Raw genomic sequence first — 26,670 nt, 5'->3', positions numbered from 1 at the left:
GACTTTTTTCTTCCTGGCCTGAGGCGTAGGTCTTTGAACATCAAATTTAAGGTGTGGGCTTCAGCCTGGGTTGTGTAAGTAATTTTGTATGAGCTCTATGAGACTCCTGCAAGTCTTACCTGAGATGATTAAATGCATTTTTCAAAATTCCCCTTGTCTTATGTAGTTGTAATATTTAGTAAATTAATAACTTATGGATTCTATTTTCTAACAAATAATACCGTGTTTTCCCGAAAATAAGACTCCTCCGGAAATAAGACCTAGTGCATGGAAAGATAAGACATCTCCTGAAAATAAGACCTAGTGCAACTTTGAAAGAAAAAATTAATATAAGACACTGTCTTATTTTTGGGGAAACAGGGTACACAGAGAGGAGGATTAGGAGATGGAATATTTTAGTGAAGATTCTAGATATATGTATAATTTATGTGTTACTGATTAAAATTTTATACAAAAATACATTCAGAACACTACCAATATACTGAACATCAGTTAATCAACTTTAATCATTTAAAGCTTTATTGTCTTATTGATTTTCTTGATATTGCCAAGGTTATTATTTGTCAAACTGTAAATATGAGGAAACATCCATTACAGTAGTTTTCTAGATTAAAGAATTCCAGATAAATGATGGCTGCAGTTTTATACACATACATATACACAACATGTGCACATGTATACATCTATATCTGGTCTCATCATTTCTAAACACATCTATTATATATATATATATATATATATATATATATATATATATATATATATAGTATATATACACTGAGTGGCCAGATTATTATGATCTCTGAACGCATAATAATCTGGCCCTCAGCGTATATCCTATATAATAAAAGGCTAATATGGAAAATGTCCCCTCGACCAGGAGTTTGACCAGCAGACAAGTTGGCCAACTGCCTATGTCCCCTCCTTCTGGTCAGGCTGGCTGGACCCCACCCATGCATGAATTTATGCACCACATAAATATATATATATTATGTGTTCAGAGACATAATAATCTGGCCACTCAGTGTATATTGATTTCAGAGAGAAAGGGAGATGGAGAGAGAGATAGAAACAACAATGATGAGAGAGAATCATTGGTTGGTTGCTTCCTGCACACCCCCTAATAGGGATCAAGCCTGCAATCAGGGCATGTGTCCTGACTGGGAATTGAACTGTGACCTCCTGGTTCATAGATAGGTTGACACTCAACTATTGAGCTATGCCAGCCAGGCTCTAAAGACATCTTACTAATTGGTATTAAGTAATTTACTTCATAATAAATCTACCAACTAGTAAGTCTAAATTATCTTAAACAAATAGTCATCGTTATAATGGCTCTGTCATCCATCCATAGAATCAAGATTTCTTAAGCCCTAAAACATGAATATCCTTATTTTCTAATCATCTTGTGGTATTTACTCCTGGCTTTTGCTTTAGCAGCTTTTCATAATAGCACTCTTGGGCATGAGATTTCATTTAGCAAGAAAAGACATTTGATGCATATTTTTAAAGAACCTCCTATAGTATCTTTTCCCTAGAAAATATATATATTAATATATAAGTAGTTTGGTGGACAAAGCAAGCAAATCAAACAAATTTTCCTGTGACATGGCAGCTGGTATTTGCTTATTCATGGAGCTATGATCTTTTTAGTACTCTCTGCAGAGAAAAATTCTACTTTCCTTTTATGGGGCCATTAAATATGTATCACCACCAACAGCAATCTTTGTTGTTAATGTTTTTATTTTCTTAATGCATGGACAGATTGATTTTTAAAAAATTGCTTTAGCTTTCAATGTTTGCTATCAGTTTAATTTTATCTAACAAACATTGAAAATAAATGATTATCTTTTTCTCACTATCTAGCTATTCCATTCATATTTAAAGGGCTTAGACTAAGGTCTGCTAAGAAGCAAATTAAAACCCACTATCATTTAGACTCTACAACTCTACATGGCTCTGAGAAGTTTAAAGGGAGAAGTGACTGGTGGAGGAGGACTGAGGTTAATGGTGATGAGTATGCAGTATTTCAGACCAAGGGATCCACACCAAACATCCAAGGCTGTGAGACTATAGTCACAAAATTGGCTTAACCTCTGAAGCCTCAATTAAATATCTAATCAAATTAATAAGGATAACTAAGCCGGGCAGGAAGTGCTATTGAATCTCATTTATGTCAATCAGTCTTGGCTATTGAAACCTGGAGGGCATATTTGAATACCATGTATGCAAGCACAGTGAATGTGCAGGTGTCTGCTGGGAAAAGAGGCCCAAAGGCCTGGATAGTGGCTGGTTTCAGAGAAACTGGGTGGGGTTTCAGTAGAAACCACATATCTTGGAAGAGTAAGGTAAGCAGTATTTCAAGTACCAGTTTTAGGATTTAATAAAATCCAACATATGGGAGCTTTCAAACTCTTTCAAGAATGAAAATATGGAAACTAAATTAAGTTGAGCCATTGCTGAGAGCCAGTGTTATTGTAGTTTCAGGGTGTTTTCAAGAGTGGGATACATTTTCTGGTAGAGTTTTAATGGTTCAGGTGCCGAGATTTGCTAGCAGTGGTCAATTTACATGGGTTTAGGTTTCTCTGCAGCATCTTAATGCCCCATGTCGGCATAGTTCTGCATCTGGATCCAAATCCTGGCACTAGCTCAGGGAAGAACTGTGTACTGGACCATATAAAAAGTGATATCTCATTAACACACCTTAAAAACATTTGGCTTTGAGGGTTGAAATGAATGTTTTCCTGGAAACAAATACATGTGTTTATAGTAAATCCATTAGAGAGATGGGTAATTTGACCACAGGCATTGCCTGCTGTAAATATTAATATTTTGTTTTGGTTATTAGAGAGGAAAAGTGGGTAAAATATTGAGATGAGAAAATCATACATTAGTCATTGGGGAATTTGGTCAAAAATGGACTCTTTGGGACTCCTTCAAGCTGGGAAATCAGGGAAAAGGCAGAATTGATATCTGTCAGAAAAAAAGTGAACTGGGTGAAAGAAGGTGAAGGGGTTAACAATAAACCACATATACATATCACATAAACATAGCCAGCAGTGTGGTGATGGCCAGAGGGGAAGGGGAGTGAGGTTAGGTAGGGGTGGGCAAAGGAGGAATATGTGGGGATGGAAAGAGATTTTACTTGGGGCAGTGGGTGCACAGTGTACTGTGCAGATGATGTTTTATCAAGTTGCACACTTGAGACCTGGGTGGTTTTGTGAACCAATGTCACCCAAATAAATCCAATAGGTAGATAGGTAGATAGGTATATAGATAGATAGATAGATAGATAGATAGATAGATAGATAGATAGATGAGTTAGGTTACATATAATGGCCAAGAGGCAAATAAACATATTTCTGCCCTTTAAAATTAGTCATAAGGATTTATACCGGGAAGAGTCCTTGGTGATGATTCCATCCATCTTGTCTTTCATCCACTGGTGTTGCAGGTTAAGCACTGGGGGCTTTGCCCAGTGTCCTGGTGGTCATGTTAGAACCAGGCCCCCCTTTTCAGACCTGGTTTTTCTATTGTAGGTCAGACTTGCCCTGAGTTTTTATTCTTCTTTGCTTGAGAGATTAATTCTTCAAATAATAAACAAAAAGTTAGCCACCACTTTCAGAAGCTTAGAACTCTTCAAACCCTGAAGGTGTTGAGAAGATTCTCATCTCGGTTGTGATGAAGAGGAACTGGGCACAGAGAAGTTCAGTTACCTGCCCAAGCTCACACATAGAGAAAGACACTTCAGCAAGGGTTCCTACACCTTAGTGTCAACCTGGGTCCCGATTGCAAATGTCCAACATCATATAAATGTGCAAAGCGTGATCAAGTTTAGCAAGAAGAGGGCCATGAAATGATACATAACTTTAATGCATGACCTTTTAAAATGAAGAAATCTACTACATTCTAGTATTTCATAGGGAAAATGGCATCATGCAATAATAAAAATTTAAAAGGAAAATAACAGATCCAGTGGCTTAGGGCACTGCAGTGGTTGACCTTTTATAGAAGTGTGTTACAATATTGTCTAAAGTTCCTCACTTTCTCTCAATCATTTTGAAGGTGGTAGATGAAAGCATCCCCAGATTTTGGGTAGGGAAGTATTGAGGGGGTTCTTTTAAAGAACAGGCTGTACTGAATCTAGGAGGAGCTGTGACTTTTATTCTTCAGAACTAAGGAGATTTAAAGAGTAGAGAAGCAAATCTTTTCATTATGGTTTGAGCAGATATGTATGAAGAACAGCTTATACACAAGGAAGAAATTCCACACAGAAATAATGTGCATTATTTTTACTCTTATTATACAGGGTGGTGTATGACAAATTATAGCCATTTCTGACCTTCTTAATGTCATAGTGATTTTATGCTAAAAGCAATTTTCTCCATCCCCACCTCCTTCTTGGGGAAAAGATGAACAGAATAATTTGGTAGGTAAGTGGGGAACAAAGTTCAAACTTACATATGTCATTAGAGACAGGAAATGCTCTCAGAATGTCCAAGTAATGCAGGAAACCTAGGGGGCTGAAGCCTGCAGGTCGCTTAATTCTCCATGATGACTAAAAGCTGAGACAGGAGTGCCGCGATGAGTGGAGGGGCCGTTAACCACTCAGCAGACAGAAGCCTTTCCCCGCTAATTATTACATTAAAATTACAAGCTACCTCCTTGGGGGTTATGGTCCCTGCGTGCTTTCTGTTTGTTTGCTTGCTTGCTCATTGTTGTTGTTGTTGTTTGTTCATGTGTCCATTTTGCAATTCTTATTTATACATTTCCAGTGTTCTCTTCTAAATTTAAGCCGGACAAGATTCCAATAACTGAAAGGAAAAACAAAAGAGAGCATTTGTACAATGTCACCAATCACCGTGGTGCCATCCTCTGTTCCCCTTGCCAACTTAGAGTGCCTATTTTCTCTCTATTCATTATGCCAGCTTGAAGCCTGACTGGCAATGAATTTGTCAAAATGTACGATAAGAATGCAAGAGTAGCAGCGGGGGTTCTGAGGGCCTGAGGTAGATAATGGATTCGTGTGGGTGGATTCATATGTGCTTATCAGAAGACAGGAAGGCACAGGCCTCCTGGGCATCAGTGAGGGCATGCATAGAGAGCTAGGTGTTCTGACTAGGGGTCGGGGAGCTTTGTAAAGGAACTTTGTAACTAAGTTCTGGCAGGGCCAGAGGAGTTAAAGAGAGAAAAGCAGGAAAACCAGAGGAGCAAAAAATGAAGAAGAGGAGATGAAGAAACAACCAGCACCCTGGACTGGAGCTCATGGCCTTCCCTGCTGCTGGAGATGCTGGGCCCCCGGCAGCTGTTGCCACCGAGAGGCTCAGGAGTTTGCAGGCACCCCAGGCCACCGCTGCCATGGCTGTCAGTGTCAGAGACTGGAAGCTTCTCGTTTCCCGGGGCCTGCTCTTCTCCTGCCAGTGCCTCCCGTTAACAGGACACAGCATGCAGACTGGGAAATATAGCGTCAGCCCCTCGACCTCAGCTGTTCAGAGCAGAGTATGGGAGGAAAGGTGAGCGGTGGTACTTTCACTTGCAATAAACTGCAAAATCACTGCCAACTCGAATGCAGAAGTGTCAGCGTGCTAAGGGATCTGAGGAAAACGAGCATAAACATTACTTTTAAATTCTGCTCACATGTTTGGCTAAGGGTATTTAATCTATAGTCTATTATATCGGGTCTAGTAATAATTAATGTCGTTTTTCAACGTTCGTTTAAAATCTTGCTTGGCGTTGACTTGTATGGACATAACCTTCAAACACGTGGTAGCTACAGAACGTGTGAAGTGCAATTAACAAGTTTTGCTTGAAAAAGTTTGTGTTTGGTTTGGTTTTTGTTGTAAAACTAGGGCTAAGAAGATGGCGGATGAAGAGCATATTCGGCACTGCATGCTTTACGAGTTCCAATTAGGAAGAAAAGCAAGTGAGGCTGCAAAAAACATCTGTAGTGCTCTTGGTCAAGATGCAGTTAGCGCCAGAAAATGCCAGCGTTGGTTTGAGAAACTTCGCGAGGGAAATTTTTCGTTAGATGACAAGAGTGGTCGAGGCCGTGTGTGCAATTTTGATCAAGAAGCTCTTCAAGCTCTTTTGGTGCAAAATCCTCAAATTACCCAACAAGAGCTTGCGACAACTTTAAATTGTTCACAAAAAACAATTTCCAATCAATTGCATGCACTTGGCAAAGTCCAAAAGTTTGGAAAATGGGTTCCTCATGAGTTGACCGACAACAACCGTAATCAAAGAGTCACAATTTGCAGTTCGCTCCTCTCTCGTCAAAACCGTTTGCCGTTTTTAGAGCAAATTGTTACCCAAGATGAAGAATGGGTGCTGTTTGTTAATTTGAAAAGGTGGCCTCAATGGTTGGACAAAAATGAAGCTCCGCAGCCCATGCCAAAACCTGACTTGCATGAGAAAAAAGTGATGTTGTGTGTTTGGTGGAATTTTAAAGGAATTCTTCATTATGAACTTTTACCATCTAACAAAACCATTACAAGTGCAGTGTATAGTGCCCAATTGGAAAGGTTAGCCCAAGCTTTAAGAGAAAAAGAACCCGCGCTGATTAATCAGGAAGGGCGTAATTCTTCACCACGATAACGCACGACCGCATACTGCAAGAATCACTGCTGAAAAACTGCGCAGGTTGGAATGGGAAGTTCTCCCTCAACCTGCATATTCTCCTGATATTGCCCCTTCCGATTACCATTTGTTTCGTTCTTTGCAAAACTTTCTTCTTGGAAAAAAATTTAATACTGAAGAATGCCTCAAAAATGCATTGACCGAATTTTTTGCATCAAAATCACAAGAATTTTACAACAGAGGGATTAAAATGCTTCCTGAGTGTTGGGCACAAGTAGTAGAAAACAACGGCAACTATATTGTTGATTAAATTTTGTTGTATTTTTTAAATAAATTAGATTTAAAAAAGGTATTAGAAAACGACATTAATTATTACTAGACCTAATAGATTAAGCTAGAGGCCTGGTGCACAAAATTTGTGCATGGGGATGCCGGGGTCCCTCAGCCTGGCCTGTACCCTCTTGCAATTCAGGACCTGGACTGGAGCATTACTCCTAACCACTCGCCTGCCTGCCTCATTGCCCCTAACCACTCTACCTGTTTGCCTGATTGCCCGTAACCACTTCTGCCTGCCTGCCTGCCTGATCACCCCTAACCCCAAATTAAACAGAAAAAATCCTTAGCAGTTAGAAAACTAAAATGCCTAAAAGCCAAGAATTTTGTTTCAACTCTCTGCTGCAATTTACATTAACAATCAAAACACTGCTGAAAATCTGTATTCAAGTTGGTGAGGATTTTGCAATTAATGAAAAATACAAGGGAAAGTTCTTTCTTTAAGCTTGTGTCACTGAAGGACCTGAGTTCAGGTTCTCCAGGACAGTGGAATAAGACTTTCCTCAGGGACTATTAAAATCTTACCATTTGGGATGTAGAAATCTGCTTACAATATTTGAATGACAATGTTTCCTTGATATTTAAACTGTCAGGCTAAAATTTCTAGTAGATCATTCCAATAAACAAATATGCCTTAGAACACAGAATTACTGTATTTTAGTTTTCCTTTCTGAAAGCGAAGTACTATTGAAAGCTGTAAAACTGCTTAAGTGAGTTTATGTTTAATAATGGCTATTAAATTCTACTTTGCTTTTCTCAGAAGATACATTAAACCAGGTTTGTTTGTTGTTGTTATTGTTAAAGGTCCAAAGGTGTCCAGGTTTAATTTAAGATCATCCTGAGGAGTTGTCCCTCAGTTTCTCCTTTTGTAAGGCATCAATTTGATCCTTGTTAGTGAAATACCTTTATAATTCTAGTTGGATTGTGGTGATTTCTTGTGACTCCCAGTATCTGTTTTAAATGGCCATCAGGCTATGAATGATGAGAAACGTAATACCAGAAATAATCACGAGATGTCTGTAGATTCCGCTGAATATCCTTTCTGCATTATTCTTTGCAAGCAGGCCCAGGGATGGTTACTTTGAGTAGTGGAGGTCATGGTGAGTGTCACCTGCAAAGACTGGTATTAAATGCAGCTCCTTCAGAACAGAAACCAGCAAGCACCCTTCAAGATGAAACACCCAGACCAAGCTTTTAAAAGCCAAGGCATACCACCTATGAACACTATTGATACAAATGAGGGGGGTAACTTTATGGCCTGTTGTGTTGGAGTTGATTTAGTTTCTCCATGTTGTAAGAAAGCATTCCATTAGTACATGTTTTCATTCATTAAAAGAACTTTTGCAAAATCTACCTGAAGTGATTAGAAAATACTAAGCACACAATTTCATTTTAGAAAACTATGCCATAAAATTATAATATTATAATACTCAATATAATATTAAAATACTAAAAATTATAATACTACATAAAACCTTCTCATGTTGATAATTGATTAGTCATGGCTGAATAATGTTCATAGCTCAATTTCTGAAGAGTTGATATCTATTAACAGTGTAAACACACACATATATAAATATATATGTAAAAACATACATATATTTAATATGTGATTTTTCTCGTGCAAAGTAAATACAAATTTCTCTATAGGATGACAGCAGGATTCAAGTGATTTCAAAGTACAGAAGGCAATTAGGTAGAACATATTGTTGTAATATTGAGTATTTGTCACTTCCTTATTCCCTAAAAAGTAGTTAATTGAAGGAGACACTTTAAAAGAGGGAAGATTATTTTGTGTTGTAGCCCAGTAACAGAGGATGTTTTGTAGTGATTTGGATTTCATTGTAAAATTCAATGAGTCCTAGGATATCAGTTCATGTTTAATTCATGTGGTAAAAGATAAATCACAAGCAGATGAAAAACTTTCTACTCTTTGTGCTCTGGAGCTTACCAAGATAAAAATAATACCTTTTAAAATGAATATATTAAAACTAAAACAATATTATTATTTAATAATAAGAATTTAATGAATCCATTTGGTTCTAGCTTATTGAGTAGAGGATGTCTTTAAAACCAAATATGATTGGAGGAGAGAAAGTCAGCTTTCAAAAAGGGAGGGAAAAATATGCTCTTTGGTGGCTGGCAGACCTCCGAGCCAGAGATGCATGGTCTGATGGGTCTGGTGGATCTGGCATTTCTCCAATGTAAACCACATGGAGCATGGGAAAATCGAGAGCAATGCTACATGTTTATTATGGTCAGTGCCACACTGAGGTGCTCGAGGCAGTAACCTTGGCATTGCCTTGTGAACATTAATGGTTCTCACTCATAATTTTATGAAAGACCAATGGGCAGGAAAAACAAAACTATTAAACCTGACAGTCCTGAAAATACTTTACTTGAGGGTTACTGGGAGGTCTCATCTGTGCCCATATTAAGGGGTTGATTTTAGCATCATGATTTTGTATTGCTAAATTCTGGTTCCCAAACCAAAAGGTTATAAAAGTTTTGGGAGGGAAGACATTCATTTCTGCTACTTTTTGCTTCTGAGCCATGTGAAAGTGAAACCATTTTTATCAGCTATAATTCAAAGTTACTTTTTTATAATATCTTGGGAAGATCAAAGTTTTTGTAATTATTTCCATGGAAAATTATTGCGTGTGAGGTTTCCTTGATCTTTTTCTATACCACCTCTATTCTATAGATTTATTATACTGTTTACATTGAAACAATGTCTTTAAGTTGCCAATTTTGCCGATAATATCAATAAAAATGAGTTTGCAAGCTTTGGCATCCATTACACTAAGGAATATTTAAGATACAGTTAAGGGCAATTGATTAGTAAGATATCTATGAAACTTAATCCAGTCAGAAAAATACAGCTAATAACACCTGCCTTGTGCAAATATTATGAAGCAACAAACTAATGGGCATAATATGCCTAGCTCATAGTAGGCATTCGGTAAATGTTAGTCCTTATTGAAGGTTCATATTTGCCTAAATTTTAGGACCCCAAGATTAGTCAAAGTGCCCTTATTTTTCAAGTGAATAACTGACCAAATCAAATTAAAATTATTTTAAAATGTACTTTATTAATGTGTGGGTGGAAAGGGCATAGGGACAATTTTGTGTAGAAAATTTACAGTCATTTAATTTTTATTTTTTGTTAATCCTCATCAGGGGATATTTTCCCATTGATTTTTGGGGAGAGTGGGAGAGAGAGGGAAAGATAGAGAGAAACATCAATGTGAGAGAAACACATCTTGATTGGTCACCTCCTGCACCAGCCCGACCAGGGCCAGAGCCTGAGGAGCCTATAGTATGCATCCTTGATTGGAATCAGATCTATCCACTGATTGTTTTGCAATCATTTTAATTCAAAGAATGCACATTTTTCTTTCTCACTTACTTTATACAAAATGGAAGATGGCAGAAAGTGGAAGAGCAGAGGCCTGGTACTGGTTTGGAATTTCCCCTTGATTCTACAGTTGAAAACAGGTTATCTTTATGGAAAGACTTGAAGGAAGTAGGCTGTTGGTATAAAGTTGAGAAACAGTTGCTTGGGGCTTACCCAGATTAGATGAAGGCTTGGCAAATCTGACTCTCAATTAAAAACAACAACCATGAGGCTCAGCCCCAGTCCTATTCTGATGAAGATAAGGAGACCTATGACTCATAAAGCTCTTATAGTCTGTAACTCCCTCAAGGTATATTGTGGGAGCTTATCTTCCCCCCAGTAGTTATCTGAGGCTAAAATTCTTAGCAAATACAATCAGGATTTATGGGTTTATTGTAGCTGGATAAAAATTATTGTTTAGCACCTCATTCCTCAAGAAGATGAAGTCGAAAGGGGAAAGTTTTGCTGTGGAAAAGAAGAAGAATAGGCAAGCCAAATCCCAGAAAACTCCAGAAGAAAATGAAACCTGGGAATTGACTTTAAAGAAGTGATAAGAGATCAGGTGTCCTAATCAGAGTTCACTGGATCGTCCCACCTTGTAGCAGACCCAGCTTTTCTCCTTCTCCATGTACTCTTTGAGGATCTTTTTTTCTCTGTCCTGTGAATGACTTATAGAAAGCCACTTCCAGGAAAATTCCCACTTCTAAAGGAAGTCTTTCAGAGATTATGTAAAGATAAATAACTACCTCTGTAATTACAGAAACCCCAAATCCATGGCAGGCAGATAGGGACTTCCTTTTGGGCAAGATTTTTAAAGAAAGCTCTTGAATTTATGCCACATATTTCTAAGGCTGGTCTTGATTTGGACTCATAGACATGAATATGAATGCTCTAATTAGGTAAAAAGAAGACTCAAAAAATGCAACTAAAAATTCTTTAGTATATTTTAATTTAGTGTTTAACCTTTTGACTAATTTTTTTTTTTACCACATGGACTACAAAGTTACTTTCTTCAAACAATGAAAATATATTTTAAAGGGCATTGTACAACCTTGTCTCTTTTCTCCTTATAAAGTGATCATGTCAGTTTAATTCCTTTCCCAGACACCACCCACTGGGTCTTTTCCCTTTGTTTAGCGCATCCTCACCTGTCCTTGTCTGTTCTGAAATGTCATTGCTAGCAGCATTTCCCTGTTTCTAGAAACAAAAATAATTATACCTAAGCATCTCTCTTTAAAAAACAATCTGTTTGTAGTGCTTGCACCAGGTCATAGAGAAGAGCTGACTCACAGGGTCATTGGGAGAACTTTGCTTTGCACATTTCACCAACTTTGCTCTGTTATTTTTCCCTACTGGCCACCCTGATCGTGTCCTTGCTTCTCAAATAACGTTTTAAGTGAATTTACTTCTCCTCCTACTAATTTTTAGGCATCTTGGTCTTTTTTCTTCCTTGATCTTTTTTCTGTCTTTGAAAGTTAAGTTCTTGGACTTTATCCCCTGAGACGTGTCTACTTATCAAGAGGAGTTCTGAAGGAGAGACACCTAACAACTTTCAATATCAGTGGGACCAAGAAGCCAAGTAGCAAGTTCTCAGTGACCTATGGGTTCAATTTTCGAGAAAAAAAATCTGAATTAAAAAGCATGCACATAAATTTTATACTGTACGTCTTTCTAGGTATCTTTGACTACAAAATAATATCACAGTTTGATTCCTAGTCAGGGCCATACCTGGTTTGTGGGCTTGATTCCCCAGTGTGGATGTGCAGGAGGCAGCCATTCAGTGATTCTCTCTCATCATTGATGTTCCTATCTCTCTTTCCCTCTCTCTTTCTCTCTGAAACCAATAAAAATATATTTAAAAAAATAGTATCAACTTTTTAGAGGCCTAGACTATGGCCACTACTCTGGGTCATTCTTTTGTTCCTAATAAAATACTTATTTCTTTTCCAGCCTAGTATTGTCCCACTAACAGGATGATATATATAACCTGACAGGTCATCTTTAGTCTTGTCACCTCTGAGCCAGTCACTTCACTTCACTTCATTTCCTTCACTTTCTTATGTCATATAACTGAATCACCCTTATCTTAATCAAACCATGGTACAATCCAGCAGAATGCTTGCTTTGTTATCTCTTGCTCATCCCGTTCAATCTGCTGCCAAGTCCAGCTCACTATCTCTCCACAGCGGAACCCTTTTCTTGTATCTGGGCTTCATTCACAGTCCCACTGTCATCACTATCAGTTAGACTCGCCTTCTCTTGCCAGAAATATTATGAACTCATCTCTCTGCTTCTTCCCGTCTCTCTCCACTTCAAAGTAGTTTTTATCTTGTTGCTGTCACAGTAACTTTCCAAATATGTCACTATGAATATGTAATTCTCCCAGTAGGTGTATGGCATTAAAAATAATAACTTCTGAGCCCTATAATTAAAGCATAATTTATCTAGAACTTAACTTTCTTTTTCTTTTTCTTTTTTAAGTATCTGAGTATTTAAAAATATTTTTATTGATTTAAGAGAAGAAGGAAGAGGGAGAGAGAGATGGATACATCAATGATGATAGAGAATTATTGATTGGCTGCCTCCTGCATGCCCCCTACCAGAGCCTGCAACCCCAGCATGTGTCCTGGACCTGAATTGAACCTGGAACCCTTCAGTCCACAGGCTGATGCAGAGCTTAACTTTCTGACCTTTTCTTTTACTATTGACCTACAAAGTGAAACAACTCATGGCTTTTGCCAGCTCCTGCATTGGAGATGGTGCCCTTGCAGTTAGCCTTCCCTGTGACCTCCTGACACTTTCCTCAAGGTCTGTCTCAGATCACATTTCATTGACAATGTCCTTGTGGTTCCCACCTCCACCATGTGCACCCCATCATTCTCTAAAATATCCTTTGAGGAGACTTACAGTATTGGTTCAGATAGACTTAAACTCAAACCCTAACTCCACTCATTACTAATTTAATGACTTTGAATAGATTACATATCTTCTTTAAACCCTTCTTAAATTCTGAATAATGGAGGTAATATTTTCTTTTAATGCGAAGTTTAGATGAAATAATCTGTGTGTGATACATACATGAGCCTGGCATTATTAAAGATTGTGTACATGTTGCTCTTATTTAGTAACTCTTCTTTGGTATTAACTCTGGCTTTCCTTGTAGCCATTTGAGATCTTGGTCCATTTTCTATTTAATTGTACATACACTGAGTATATTACTTATTTTTTAATTGATCAAAATAGCAATAAAATACCTAAATCAAGAGATTATGTAGAGTGCTAAAACTGATTATTTTAGGATGAATTAGGTCCCCAAGTGGTTTTAACATCTGTGAACAGATGGTACACATGGTGTGGCCAGTCAAGATCTCCTAGGCCTACCAGGCTCCTCTTAACCACTATTAGAAGTAATTACCTAAGCTGATACTCTCTCTATGAGTGTATTTGATCAAATGTATAAGGAGGGCTTAATAACACAAAACTATATGGCAAAAATTAGAAAACTGGCAGAAGTGAGAAATGAGAGTGGAATTGGACCATTGACCCCACACATTGCCTTACACATACATTACATTCAAGCTAAATCCTAATTGGGAAAGTAACTCTATTATATATATTTTTAAAATATATTTTTATTGATTTTTTTACAGAGAGGAAGAGAGAGATAGAGAGCTAGAAACGTCAATGAAAGGGAAACATCGACCAGCTGCCTCTTGCACACCCCCACCGGGGATGTGCCCGCAACCAACTTACATGCCCCTGACCGGAATCAAACCTGGGACCTTTCAGTCCGCAGACTGACGCTCTACTACTGAGCCAAACCGGTTTCGGCTAACTCTATTATATTTTATTAAGAATGGAAATGCAAATGGGATTGCCCACATTTCTAAGTGAAAACAAAATTATTTACATGATATATACAATCTAAGTGATTAGAGATTTATCTGCTACTATTAGAATTTGGAGAAAGGGAAGAAGGAAGGGAAGGAGGGAGGGAGGAAGAAACTGAGTACTTTAGGACACCAGAAATAAATTAGTCTTATGATACAAACATGTTCTGGAATGAATTTACTGGGTGGTGAATATTTTTTCCAAAGCATATAGTTTTTTATACTTTTAAAGTTGGAAATTTTGATTTGTTATTACATGGAAAATAACTTTCTATAGAATTATCTCAGGCTTTAGAAAGAAAGAACAGAGCCCCTTCTAGGAATTTCCTTCAGTAGTAAAACTATTGAAAATTTGGGGCTATTTTGTTTTCTAAATGTTAAGTAGAAAGTTAATCCTGAAGTAAACTTCTACTCTTAGGAGAGTGAAATCACTGTCATCTTTACACAAAAAAGGGTTGAATGAATCGTAGTCTTTGATGGCTTCTTTCAAATCCTTGGCAGTAATACAGAAATGTCTGAAAACCATGTTCAAATGAATGATACAATGAAATGAACTTTGGCTCTAAAACTAAAAAAAAGGTCTGTTTTCATGTTGAAGGAGGAGAGAGTACATCCACAGCAATCAATTCACTGGTTATTTAGGAGGGTGAATTTCTAATAATATCAAAGTATATGAGCATATAAAGGTTACATTGAGTATGTGCTGCATCTAAACACAAGGACCTTCCTATAAGGAATCATGGCCTGGCCTGGGTGGTTCATTAGTTGAGTGTCAACCTATGAACCAGTTCAATTTTCGGTCAGGGTCATGGCACATGCTCTGGTTGCAGGCTCAATCCCCAAAGAAAGGCATGCAGGAGGCAACCAATCAATGATTCGCTCTCATCATTGATATTTCTCTTCATTTCTGAAATCAATTGGAAAAAAAAAAAGGAATCAATCCTGAAGGGTTATGCATTATCATTACTTGATATGAGGCTTGCCTTTTTTGGGATTCCAACTTTAATTTCCATTTGTGGATCTCAGATATTCTTTTTCTTGTTGCTTAATATTTGGACAACTGAATATGGACACTGATTTTAGAACAGATCTTCCAGGAAGTCTCATTTCTTGAGGAAGGTACTGAGTGAAGAGAAAGTGGGGAAATTGCAGTTGTGATTTGCATTTCTGTATCTCTTTTTCTGTTGTCATGGAATAATCCCTTTTCTTTCATTGCTTTAATCCCTTTGTTATGCTATGGCCCACTTTTTGTTATTTCCTGCAAGAAAATATGACTATTCCCTCCTCCCCCTCAAACACACACACACTTATTAATTTAATTCCTTTTTGATTCTTATGAATTCTAATACATTTTTTTACCATTTTGTGTTTTACTGCTCTTTATACTTTTTCTTATTTCATCTTCTTGTATTCTAAGGTCCTAGTGCTAAATGATTTCAGATATGGCTTATTCTTAAGGCAAAGAATTGTGTCCTTGGGGATGCTATATAAATCAGTTGGCTTTGGTCTTTTCCATTTTAAAGTGGGACTGGACCTTTTTTCTGTCCATCTCAGCAAGGAGACCATAAAAACCACAGGTGTGAACATATGTTAGGTTTGGGTACTAACATGACATGATTTTTTTTTAGTGTCCATCTGGTTCTCTCAACCTCAGCATGATGATCATTTCACATCAGATAATTCTCTGTTATAGGAGTTCCCTGCTGTGCATTATAAGATAGATATTTGTCAGCATTCTTGAACTCTTTATGTACTCTTTGATAATGGCATTTCCTTTCACTCCCATGGACACTATCAAAGATGTCTCTGACATTGCCAAATGCCCCCTGGAGGGCAAAACCTCCCAGATTGAGAACCTCTGCTTTAAGAGAACTGCACTGCAATGTAAAATTCCCCATATCTTTGCTTCCCAACTGAGTTTGTGATTAATAAATAGAATACAAGATAGTTTAAGTTGATTACTACTTATTAATCATTAGAGATCATTGATGATGTGCTTTTGGGAAGAACATAGTAGCCTTTTCTACTAATGTCTACTGTATGCAGATGAGCCTTGTGAAGACCTATTTACACTATGACTAGAATTTGTATTATCAAACTAATTTCTGTTCTGACTTCCTATGAGTAGTTGTGAACTCAAACATGAACAAAGGTAAATGTAGCTTTTAGCCAGACATCTAGCCAAGATTTTATCCTTGAATGCTCTGATTAAAACATAGTCTGCCTCCTTTTTGAAGCATTTCCTTGAATCTCCTGGCTTTTATTGTACTTTCTCTTACCATCATTACCATCTGGGCCCTGGGCACCAATTATATATTGCACTATATTACTTTCTGACTGTAAAATAAATGTTAGAGTTGGCTTCCTAGTGAGATTACAAGCACTATGAGCAAACATACTTCTCTTTTAAAGCTCATGACATCAAATGTAATGTCACACTTATTAAAACAGGGCATAAACTTTGGAGACAAGCAGATGTGGTCTCTACTCAGGGTTCTGTCACCCAAGGGCTAAGTAAACTTGCCAGCTACATAATGTCTCCATGAATAGTAGCCATTACCAGCCACATGTTTGAATTATACAACTAACTTTTGTGCATTCAAAGCAACCCTCTGATTAGAATTTAGCTTCCTATCTAATTTTCCATTTTGTTTAGAGAAAAAAAAATACAATGGTCATGCTAACCTGGTTGTCTGGGTCCATGATTGCTATTATACTTAATTAAGTGAATTAATATGTAAGCATCCTAAATTTGTACATTCATCTCTTGTGAGCCTGGGTTTACCTAAGACAGTGTTTAAGAGATGAACTCTCCCATTACACTGATAAAATTAGATTTTAGAGCCATGAAGCTTAAGGACTTGGGAATGTGGGAAATGATAGTGCAAATATCACATCCCCAAGCTACTTAGAGATCCTTCTAGGAAACCATCAACTTCCCTTCAGGGCTTCTCCAAATTGCTAGCTTGATGGGTAGACCTTATCTTGAAAGATTCCAAAAATGAATAGAGTCAGAGATCTTTCCTGTGGGAGTTTTACCTTCAAGTACTTTATAGGTTCTGTAGCTGATGACTTTAGTCTACTTTTTAATACTCAAAAGTGATTTAAAGTGGTGCAATAATGTTTGTAGATTTACATAATTTAAAAAATTAAAGTAGCAATATATATATATATATATATATATATATATATATATATATATAATTATTTTGTATAGCTTGATTTCAAAGTTTTAGACCACATTGAGCAAGTCAAGACTTTCTCTGTATGTCATTCTTAGCCTTATAGTTGATTTTATCTGGAGAGCATATCTGGGAGGATTCTGTGAGCTGTAATTATGAAAATCTATTGCTCTGTATTTCAATAGATGTTTAATACTTAATAAAACTTAGAAATAAAAATACAAATAACTATCTGAATATTATATTAATAAAGATATTTGTAAGAATGAATATTAGCAGAATTATATATTTGTAAAACGGATATTAGCAGAACTACATATTGGCCATGAAACTCATTGTTTGACTTTTGGTCTTCTTTGCTATTGTAATAAAAGTCTTACTTTATTATTGAGCCACAATTGAGCCAAACTCCCATAAATTACCTTATCAAATTTTCAGAACAACTATATATGGTAGATCTTGTCTAACTGTGCAAATGAAGACATTTAAGCATAAGAATGTGAAGAAACTTGCACAGTGACATATAGCAAGGGGTAGGTAGGACCCTAAAAGAGAATTTTACTGTTCAAGTTTATCTAGCCATCTTCCACCAGCACAAGCTCCTTAGATTTGTAGGTTATAAGAAACTGTAATAATATAATAAAGGCCATCTGTACTTGTAGGGGGTAGTGCAGCTTAAAAATGACTTATTAGATATTTCTGATCATTGCCTAAGTTTGAATTTATAACGAATTTCTTATTTTATTTCTCAATCCAATTAATACTGTCTTTATTGTAGGAGACATCTAAAATGATGTGACCTAAGGTGACTTCTAAGTTGGGGTTTCCAAGCTACATTCTCATTTCTCCAGTGTCTCCACAGAATTGACTCTTAGCCTGTTAGATAAAGGAGGGTCAGGTCATTAGGTTACTCCTTTTCATTTCTAAATAGTGGAATACCTTCTATATATTTCATTTTGTGAAGCAAAACAGTTACCTATTTTTTAAGATAAAGTTTCAAAATCACTTTTATGTTTGGCCTCTGTTTTTAACAGAGGAAACTAAGGCTTGGGAAGTGTAAGCAATTGACTCCAAACTGTCAGAGAGAAAACTCAGGTAGTCTAAGTCCCAGTCGAATCTGCTTGTCAGCACTCTGTATTGCTGGTCTTTAGGGATACAGTGTAGGTGAGGTACATTCAGTCACTGGACCTGGTCTGGCACTCTGCACACCCACACAAAGTCACTGCTAATTCACCTGACTCCAATCTCTATTGGAACAGCAGATGCTGTTATTTTTATTATTTGTTATTACCCTGTTTCCCCGAAAATAAGACAGTGTCTTATATTCATTTTTGCTCCCAAAGATGCGCTAGGTCTTATTTTCAGGGGATGTCTTATTTTTCCATGAAGAAGAATACAGTACACATTTATTGTTAAATGAAAATAAAGGAAATTTATTACCTGTATACGGTACGGTAGTACGGTAGTTGTCAACACAAACCAGACAAACTGTGAATCCTACAGTATCAAGAATTTACTCGTTTATTCAATGACAATCATGTCATCATCTTGTGGAACATCATCATAACAATCCAATTCCTGAATTTCCTGGTGAACTTCTTGTGACTCCATTTCTTTCAGAATTAGTGGACCAAATCCCTAGGGGGGCCTTATTTTTGGGGGGATGCCTTATATTTCACTCAGAAGGAAACCTGTAAGTAGGTCTTATTTTCGGAGGATGTCTTATTTTCAGGGAAACACGGTAGATACAACCTCTATTTGCAAGGCTCTGGTATAGGCTCTGACCTGCATTCTTTGAAAGCCTCTTGTAATGTCAACACTACCTCCATGTTGTTTAAGGTCAAGATTAGAACAAATATTTTATGATAACTCTTGAACTCAGAACTACAGCTAAGCAACCTGATTCATTGTACAGATACTTTTCAGTGCCTACCATGTACCAAAGTTGGGATACAAAACATAAAAATCCTTGATGTCACTGAACTTACAAACATTTGGGTAAAAGGGGTAAATCAAGCAGAGAAGAGGAAATGGGAAATATTAAAAGGTGTCCTGCTATTTCACGTAGAGTCGTTAGGACATTACAAAGGTACATTTGTGTTACTATCTGATTACTAATAATATTTTCCTCTGCAGTATTTTCACATTAAGAATGGTGGTTTTAAAGATTAAGAGAACACTTCTATGTGTGTACGAGAGAACTTCTAGAGTTTTAATCCTTTCTTGATTTTACTATTGTTACAAAAAAGTTTATGATTCATGCTTACAGATTAAAAGATCAACTACTCCCACAAGATGATTCATTTTATAAACAAGATAATGTTTTATCTCAAGTAGTCAGTTATGCCCAGAAGCCACTGTCTCATTTTGATATGGTCTTGCTGGGTCTCCAAGAAGAGAGCAGGACTGGACACTAATTCTGTCCTATGGCATCTGATTCTTAACCCGACTTGCATTCTGGGTAATTCTGTAGCCTCAGTTCTGCCAATAGCTGGTCTTGGATACTAATATGTCAGCCTGTGCAGGTTCTTGCAGAGCATATTGAATAGCCTTTCAGTGACCCTAGACTCTTGGATGGATGACTAGGCTTCTATTTATTCAATTCAAAACAAGAACTTAGATTGACTGAGTGCTTACTATGTACTAGGTGCTTTATACCCATAATTCAATTTAATAAAGGAGATTTAATAACCTTATTTTATGAAAAATAAACTAAGGTTAAGATATCTCAGCCACTTGCCAAAAAATCACGTGACCATCAAATGGATGGGCCAGGATTCGAACCCAATTTTGTGAATTCAAAGCCTAAGCTTGGAGTTATGGTGCAAGATTACTGTGCATAGAGCAGACTGTGTATGTGCGTGTGTGTGTGTGTGTGTGTGTGTGTGTGTGTGTGTGTGTATGTATTAATTTCCTAGGCTAGGATAACAAATTATCACAATCATGATGGCTTATAATAACTAAATCTACTCTATCATGGAACCAGAGGCCAGAAGTCTGAAATGAAGGCGCTGTCAGGGCCACACCCCCAGAGCCGCTGGGGGAGAACCTACACCTGCCTTTTCCAGCTTTTGTGGATGCTCAGCATTTCTTCATGGGTATTTGTATCACTGCAGCCCTGCCTCCATCTTTATGCTGCCTTCTCCTCTGTATGCATTTAGAGCTCCATCTGAATGTTCCATTCCAGCTTTACAAGATAATGTGGTTGATGTTACAGCTTCAATCCTCATTTAGACCCTTGGGTATGTCCTTGAGTACTTGGAACCCATTGGAGATGAGGAGTGTAAAATTAGGCTTCCGTAAGTTCCAGTCTGTAGGAAACAATACACTTGGAAGTGGCTGCCTAGAGAATGAATTTGGAGCTGTGTGTTAATCTGTCCTCCAGGTAAAGGGTTTAGACATGATTTATAGATTTAAAAAATCAATCAAAAGAATGTCCCTGAATATATCATCCACACATTCACACAAGTGTTCTTGGAATAGCACTTTTTTTTCTCAGTATAAAGCTTCACAGAGTTAAAGAGAACTTTTCCGTTGGTTATATTAATGTGAAAATATGTTATGTATTCATCAAAACTTATTCTGTCTTCTTTTGTCAACTACAACCTTGGCAACTCAGGATTAAAAATCACTTTTTAATATTCTTAAACCTTCATGCCTACCTTACTTTTCATTCTTGCTTTCTCTTTGTATCTCTGTGTTTGCCATTGAAAAGTAAATAAGAAAACTTTTCTCCAGAGCTTTAAAACCCTAGGCTCAGTATCTTTACTGACCTGATGTCTCAACATTCTATTGCCAATGATCTTAAAAATTTCCGCTAACATTATCTCCATATCATTTCAAGAGCTAAAAAAATGACTGGAAGCTATAAATTCAAAAATATCAACAGATTGTTATTTTGGTTTACTTCATTCAAAACCTCTTATTTCATGGTTAAATTCTATTGCACTCAATTAAATCTCTACTGAAGAAATGTGGTGAAGAAACCAAAGATGACATAGGGATAGAAACTATGGCTTGTGGTCATCCAGTGGTTGTGATTGAAAATGTATGGTGGTCATGTTTTGGCAGAGTTTGTTTGCCAAATGGAAATGTACATGGTTATCCTTACTTGTTATCTACAAGGCCTTTTATTTATGTAACTTCTCCAAAATGTGTCTTTAAATTATCTGCTAAGAATGGGTTGAGACATTTGATATTCTTTCTCTATTTCAGAATCTTTGTTCTCTGTCTGTGGCACCAGTTAAGCTTGTCCTTTTTGACAGTAGCAGTAGTGATCATGATGTGCATTGTGTGTGTTTTTTGAAATCATTTCTCCTTAAAAAATTTTTTTTTTTCATAGAGGAAGGAAGAAGGGAAGACAGAGAGAAACATCAATGATGAAAGAGAATAATTTATCAGCTGCCTCCTGCACACCCCTATTGGGGATCAAGCTCACAATCAAGGTGTGCGCCCTGACTGGGAACCGAACCATGACCTTCTGATTACTAGGTCAATGCTCAATTTACAAGACATGATGGCTGGGCCTTAGTATGCATTGTTATAGGCATTTTTGATAGTACTGTTGCTCAAAATACTTGCTTCTCTCCCTGGAAGGATTGTATTTTACATCTTTTCTCTGAAGGAGTATTTTGCTTATCTATCCTCTTGAATTCATGCTGAACCTGGAGAGTGAATTGTGAATAGAATTGATATGGAATATTTCTCACCAGACAGTTTTTAAAAAATAAAAATAAATTCATAGTTGTCAATCTCTTTACCCCTCATAAGAATAAGATCCAAAGAGAGAGGGAGGGAGAGAGCGAGAGAGAGGCTGGTTTCAGTTAGTGTGAGCAAGAGATAAACTGTTATGTCACTGGCATCCTTTGAGTTGTTTGTTAGTGTAGAAAAATGCAGACTAAATTGATTGATAAAACCATTTTGACTTAGCTATTACATCTTTGGAAATTTATTCTCAGAAATAATTTCACAAATGAATTACCATGAAGGATTAGACATGCTCATGACATTATTCTAAAAATATTAAAATATTAGAACCAAAACTTATCAACAATGTTTTCATTAAATGATGACATATTTCTACAATATTGAGACATTTGATATTTTTTCTCTATGCTTTCATGCCAAACTACACAGCCATTAAAACTTAAGATGACAAGTATTTACATATATACTTTTATAAAATTATATATACACATATCTATGTTGGTATAATATTATAATGGAAGCATACCCAACATACAGTACATTGTTAAGAGAAAAATGAGGTCATAAAAGAATATAGCACAGCTGATCATATTTCAGCAAAATGATATACTCATCAAAAGAACATATTCTTTTTAAAAAAATATTTTATTGATTTTTTACAGAGAGCAAGGGAGAGATATATAGAGAGTTAGAAACCAATGAGAGTCATCGATCAGCTGCCTCTTGCACATCCTCTACTGGGGATGTGCCCGCAACCAAGGTACATGCCCTTGACCGGAATCGAACCCGGGACCCTTAAGTCCGCAGGCCGACGCTCTATCCACTGAGCCAAACCAGTTTTGGCGAACATATTTTTTTTTTAATTAAATCTTTATTGTTGAAAGTATTATATATATATATATATCTCCTTTTTACCCCCATTGACCCATTCTAGCACCCCCTACCCCAGACTTTTATCACCCTATTGTCTGAGTCCATGGCTTATGCATGTTTGCATGCAAGTTCTTTAGTTGGTCACTTCTTACTCACCCACCCACCCCTCACTTCCCTCTGAGATTTGACAGTCTGTTCCATGCTTCTATATATTCTGAATACCAAAATATTGATATATTTGTGACACTATAATGATTATAATAAACATCAAAAGCAGACTGAAAGAGAAGAGAGGACAACCCATAAAATTGTGCCAGGAAGGTTTGTAGGCATATGTAGTATAAAAGATATGCCATGGTTAGCTTTACCTTTTTAATAACAGAAAAGGCACAGAAGGACTATACTGATTATCATCTGGTTTTGGGGTTTCCTTTTTCCAGCTGAAAGAATAGAAACTTCAGTTCAAGACCATGGACTTTAGGTCACATTTCTGATTTTAGCCACACCCATGAAGGGTATTATTTTCCTACTTAATTTTTATAGTCCTTAAACTTTGGATTATAATTAATATGTTATCTGAAAAAGAGTTGATGTACCTTATGTCTGTACACAGTTGACACATGCTTCTTGTGATTATCTTTCCTTCAAAATTGTAATAATTTGTATAAAATCAAGACTATAGAATACAAAATTATTTATTTATACTTGTAAATACAGTACTGTACAATGGTAAAGACATTGGACATGTAGATTTGTATCCCTACTTTTCCATTTAACCAGTTGCTTAATTTGAGTAAGTTACTCAAATCACTAAGTCTTCATTTCATTATCTATAAAATAGAGATAAAAATATTTACAATACCTATCAAATTTTTGAGGATTAAATAAAAGGCTAATATACAAAATATCCCCTCTACCAGGAATTCAACCAGGCGTTTGAACAGGGGGTGGGGCCAGCCAACCAACCTCCTGCATTTCCCCCCTCCAGCTGGCCTGACCTGATCAGCTTCAATCGGTGGGCCAACTGGACCCCACCCATGCAGGAATTCATGCACGAAGCCTCTAGTCTATATTAATAAAAGCATAATATGCTAATTAGACCAGATATTGTTCCATCCTTCCAGATGAAGCCAGGGCTGCGAGGGAAGCCCTGGTCCCAGGTGCCTAAGGGAAGCCATTGCCGACAGCTGGGGGAAGGAAGGCCTACTCTTGCATGAATTTTGTGCATGAGGCCTCTAGTGTTATATAAAGAACTTAGCATAGGCCCCGCTGGCATGGCTCTGGTTAAATGTTGACCTGTGAACCAGGAGGTCATGGTTTAATTCTCAGTCAGAGCACATGTCCAGGTTGATGGTTTGATCCTCAGTGTAGGGGAGCAGGAGACAGCTAATCAATGATTCTTTCTCATCATAAAAGTTTCTATCTCTTCATCCCTATCCCTTTTTCTCTAAAATAAATAAAAATATATTTTTAAAAAGAAAGAACTTAGCATAGTAGCCAGAATATTGGAACATAGTAAACCTTCAAGATATGTAAGCAATTATGGCAATGATGATGGTGGTGGAGATGGCAATGCTTGTATGAAAGAGTCTACTGAGAAGACTGATTAAAAATAGCTAGGTATGGCCTGGCATATTTTAAGTTCTCTGCAGACTGGCATATATTTATAAGCATAGTTCTATATATGAGTTTTTATATATTTATCTTGTTTATAGAATGAAGTCCACAGAATACTTAGAACCTTTCCTGGGAAAGGTTATAGCCAAATAAGGTCCTGTTTCCAAGTCAAGTAGGAATCTGTCAAAGGAGCTGGAAAACTAAAAAACCCAGTGTAGTGCTGCTTAAAAGGGTCAAACTAACTAGAAGATGCAGCACAGACACTTGCATCTGCTCGCAGCATTCTTCCGGTGTAGTGCAATGCAGGACAATCAGTTCCAGTCACAGAGAGCCTCTTCTCTGTAGTAAAATGGAAGAAATGGGTGATTCCCTTCCAACTGAGCCTGTATTTTCCTTTTCATAAATACTCACATTCTACTCGATTCTAACCATCAGAGATCTTGCATTTTCCAAGTTCAGTTGGCCTTCAATGGACATATTCTAATATACCATTATACTACCTCTCTTTTCTCAGTGTCTTTTGCAATTTCATCCTCCTTTTCTCCGACTTTCTTAGCTTTAAACAATGTAGTTTCCTAAGGTTCTACCCTGGGTCCTCTTCACTCAAGACTTGGTGATTTCTTTTCCTAGACAATTTATTTTCCACACCCTTAACTTCTGAGCACTGCTCCATATATTCAACTATAAACAGGCACACTAGCATACTTTCTCAGTATTTAAAAATGAGCATATATAAGACAGTATTTATCTTCAGCTCTCACAAATGAGTTTTCTTTCATTACTTTCTATCTCAACAAGTGGTAGCAAAATACACAATCATTACAGGTCAGCATCTTCAGTGTTTTCTTCTCCTTTTATATCACCCCATATCCAAAGAATTATTACATCTCATCGATATTATACTAATACTTTTTGAATATTTAACTGATTCATCTACTCCTTTCACTACTGCAATCACACCAGTCAAAGTTACCATTAACATCCTTCCCCAACAAGCCACTACTGTTCTTCCCCATCTCTTCTTGTCCTTTTTGGTCCAACTTTCACTTAGAAGCCAGACATTATTTTTTAAAAACTTTTGTTTTGTTTTGAGTAATTATAGATTCATAGGATCTTGTTAAGAAATTTATAGGGAAGTCCTGCAACCCTTCCCTCAACCTCCCCCAATGTTAACACCATATGCAAATATAGTACAAGATCAAAATCAAGAATTTGACATTTTTATCCAGAATTTATTCAGGTTTCTCCAGTCATTCATGCACGTGTGTGTGTGTGTGTGTGTGTGTGTGTGTGTGTGTGTGTAGTTCTGTGCAGTATTATCACAAACATAGTCTTGCATATTTACCATCATAATCAAAATCATTTTATCAAGAGAGTCTCCTCTCACTCCCAGCACCTGCTCAGACCCTCCTGATAGGCACTCTAATAGTCACTCTGCCCTCCCCTTATTCATCCCTCACAATTATAATTCAATAACTACTTGTGCAATTAGTTATTTAATATCTCTATTTAGTGCTATAATGCAAACTCTTAGGGTTTAGAGCTCTCTAGTTCATCACTGTTCCCACTGCTTACCAAGCATTTGAATACATGCATAATTTTCATTGCCTAGATCTTTAAAATTTAGTATGAATTTGGAACTTCCTATTTGAGACATTGTATTGAATTTATTGGGGGCGACATTGATTAATAAAATTATATAGGTTTCATGTGTACAATTCTATAATACATCATTTGTATATTGTATAGTGTGTTCACTACCCAAAGTCAAGTCTCCTTCCATCACCATTTAACCCCCCTATACCCTCCTCCATCTCCCCAGACCCTTCTTTCCCTCTGGTAATCTCTGTCTGTGTCTATGACTCAGTTTTATTGTGTGTGTGTTTTTTTACTTAATCCCTTCACCTTTTCTTTTGCTTAATCCCTTCCTAACACCCCCTTTCTTCTAATAGCTGTTTTCTGTGTTTCATTTTCAAAAAAGTTTGCTGTCATTAATAAGATATTATCAAGTAATCTTGAAGGTTTGCAGTCATTAATAAGATATTATCAAGTAGTCCTGAAAGTGTAAGAAATTAAAAATTATACAATAGTTAAG

Source organism: Pipistrellus kuhlii, unplaced genomic scaffold (assembly GCF_014108245.1).
Source record: "Pipistrellus kuhlii isolate mPipKuh1 unplaced genomic scaffold, mPipKuh1.p scaffold_m20_p_4, whole genome shotgun sequence".
Lineage (NCBI taxonomy): Eukaryota > Metazoa > Chordata > Mammalia > Chiroptera > Vespertilionidae > Pipistrellus > Pipistrellus kuhlii.
Note: the sequence above shows the minus strand (reverse complement) of the source record.